Raw genomic sequence first — 3482 nt, forward strand, 5'->3', positions numbered from 1 at the left:
CCCTCCAGGGCTGGCTTGTCTGTTACAAGCAGGAGGACTTGGCCTGGAGGGCTGAGTTTGAGCAGCTCTGGATTTGGAGTGAGGGACGCAGAAGCTGCTGAGGATCCGGGGCAGAAGTTGTTGGTGAAGGTGAGGGATGTGGGTGGTACCAGACTGGTGTGTTCTGACATCCAGCTCCTCAGGGCTATGACACCTCACACAGATCATCTAACCTCTTTGAACAGGTTTCCACCCCGGAAAGTGGCAGAAACCCCCCAGGGTAGTTGTACAGATTAAACGAAATGATGGCTCTGAGGAGTCTGCCTCTGCCACACGGCTCTGAGCTCGTCGGCGCAGCCTCAGGAGTCACCGACAGATGGAAGGTCCCACAGGAGGACATCGCTCAGCAAGACCAGCCCAGAGTTAATCACACCAGCTCCAGGCTACAGGGTCAAGGACCTGCAAGTGCTCAGCACCCAGAGCCCTCCAAGGCTCAGAGGAATGCACACGCCCCTTGCCGCCCCCTGGTTTAATTGGTCCATCTCCCCCTGCGCCTGCTGGGATGTTGGCTTCTGTTTTTTAACAGCCAGGCAAGAAATAAAGTCAGGCCCAGGCTGACGCACTCCCCCGCCGGCCCCTACAGAGGCAGGGGGTGGGTGGGTGGATTTAAGAGTCCCAGACAAACCTGCAAGAAGATGCAGGCCTAGGGTTACTATGGCAACGACACCGCTGGGGTGATGTGTGACAGTGAAGCCCTGGTGTGAAAAAGGTGAGAAAAGGGAGGCAGTCACCCCCCAGTTTAGCCTTGCGGGTGATGCCTCATCATTTTGCTTTAGCTCATCCCTCCCCTGCTCAGAAGGACTCAGTGGCTCCCTATTGCCTGCAGGATAAAGTTCACACTCCTCTAACTGCAGTCAAGGTCCTCCCTGATCTGGTCCCTGCCTGCCTCTCGTGCCCCAGCCCCTCCTGTTGCTCTCACGGACCCAATGACTGCAGTCACGGAAACTCTTGCTGTCTTTCCAGGTTGCCCATAGCTTCCCACCTTCGGGCCTCTGGTCCCCGCAGACCCCCATCACCCAGAACGCTCCCTTCCCCATCCCTGGGGGTCTACCAGGATTTCCAACAAACGCCTCCTCCCCTCCTTAAGGCAGACTGTCCTCCTACCAACAGACATGATTGGCTGACATTAATCTCTGCCCCGCATCCCGGCCAACCCTCGTCCCCCTTAGAAGGAGCGTCTCAGAGGCAGGACCCTGTTCACCCTGCATTCTCTTCACTCACCCCAGTAACTGGCCTCAGCGCTGATCGTATGGTCTGGCATGTGGCTGAGGCCCAACCAATAGTTGGTGAATGAATGAATGAATGAATGAATGGAAAAGGCTTGCCCTGAGCAAGGTCCTCGAGCTATTTGTTCTGCATCACCACCCCCTGACACATCCCCGGAATTGATTGGGTAAATATTTAGTCCAGCTTCTCAGATTTCAAAATGCCCTTTTGGAGCATTGAAAAAAGAGATCTACGGGGCTGTGTGTGACCTGTGTTTCACCTCTTGGGAGGCACACTTCTTTGGGACCGGGCGGGTATGCTAGCGATTTCTGTCATTCTCCTCTGGCAGGAAAGGCGAAATCTTTTTTGTACTTTGTGATGGGAGGGCAGAGGGAGGCAAGTGAGTGTCATGAGTGTCATCGTGGAGCCTGGGGGACCCAGGTGCCAGTGGAGGGACGAATTTCATGGCCCTCGTAAGCAGGTGTGGAGAGAAGCATCATGGGTTCATTTGGTTGTTCATTCTCTCATTCAACAAAGAGTTACTGAGTGGAGATTGGCCACTAGCCAGGAAGCCAGAGGGATTTCCTCAGTGGAGGAAGAGGCACTTGAAATTTGGGGTGAGACAGAAAGCCTGCAGTCCCAGCCTCTCCGTTACCTGTGCTGAGGGGCTAGCTCGAACCTCTCCGGATCTCAGTTTCTGCACCTGTAAGTGGGCGTGTAATCCCACAGCAGCTGTAGCAGTGGGGGGTGGGGTGGTGGATGGACGTGGGATCCTTGGAAGATACTGGCCTGGGAGCCGCTAGCTCTGACTGAGCACGTGAACGTGTGAACATGTGGAGGGCAGGAGGGTGTCTGCTCCATCCCTGGCTGCCTGGGAAGGTGAGGAGTCCTTTTCTGAGATAGAGCAGGTCTAAGACTAATGGTTTCCAAGCTCTGTGGGCCTGCAATGAGCAAGGCACAGTGACAAACGCTTTCCAGGAGTTATCAAGAGGCCACAGAGCATCTGAACGTAGAACCTGGACTTTGGAGTCAGAATGCCTGTGTTTGAACCTGGAATCTACCAATGACTGAGTATACTACTTGGTTAGTGTATTAGTTTTGCTCTAACAAAGGACCACATCTGAGTGGTTTAACAACAGAAATGTACTGTTCCACTCTTCTGGAGGCCAGAAGATCAAGGTGATGGCAGAGTTGACTCCTTCTGAGGCTGTGAGGGAGCATCTGTCCCAGGCCTCTCCCCTGGATTCTGGGGGTTTGCTGGCCATCTTTGGTGTTCCTTGGCTTCTAGATCTCTGCCTTCATATTCACATGGCATTCTCCCTGTGTGTGTGTCTCTGTCCAGATTTCCCCCTTTTACAAGGACGTCAGTCTTATTGGATTAAGCACCCACCCTAGTTCAGTATGACCTCATCTGAACTAATTACATCAGCAACAACCTTATTTCCAAATAAGTTCACATGCTGAGATACTGGTGGTTAAGTCTTCAATTCTGGGGGGACACAGTTGAACCCATGACATGCTGTGGGACTTTGGCCACCCCTCTGTGCCTCAGTTCCCTCACCTGTAAAATGGAAATGATGCTACCTAACACATAAGCCTACTGTAGATTCTGGATGAGGTTCTGTATGTAAAGCACACATCTTTGCTGTTCCACAAATGTTCATTATTGTTATTTCATTTTATCTTTGATCACAACTCTCCTCTAAAGCAGGGTCACAACTTCACATGCCTGCCAGAGCTAGCAAGTCACCTGAACAGGTAAAGTGGGCTGACGGTGGTGGGGACCAGGCAGGTGGAATAGTAAGAGCCCCCATTGAAAGGCATTTCTGTTCCACATTGTCACACACACACTCAGGGGGGTGACAGAACCCAGCTCTGCCCAGTGTGAGACTTGCCTATTGGGAATGGTGCTCTCTGTTGCTCTTGAGGTCAATGGAAAAATAAATCTAGCATGACTTACCGGGTCCTTTAAATTCCCATATTCTGGCCACTGGCCATCTTACTCTCTCACCCCAGTTGTCATGGACTGAATTGTGTCCTCTGAAACTTCATATATTGAAGCCTGAACCCCCAACGTGATTGTATTTGGAGAAAGGGCCTTTAAGGATGTAATAGAAGTTCAATGAGGTCATAAGGATGGGGCCCTAATCCCACTGAACTAGTATCCTTATAAGAGGAAGAGACACCAGAGCTTGCTTCTCCTCCCTCGCTTTCTCTCTCCCCCTCTTTCTCGGTCC

Source organism: Hyperoodon ampullatus (genome assembly GCF_949752795.1).
Source record: "Hyperoodon ampullatus genome assembly, chromosome: 3".
Lineage (NCBI taxonomy): Eukaryota > Metazoa > Chordata > Mammalia > Artiodactyla > Ziphiidae > Hyperoodon > Hyperoodon ampullatus.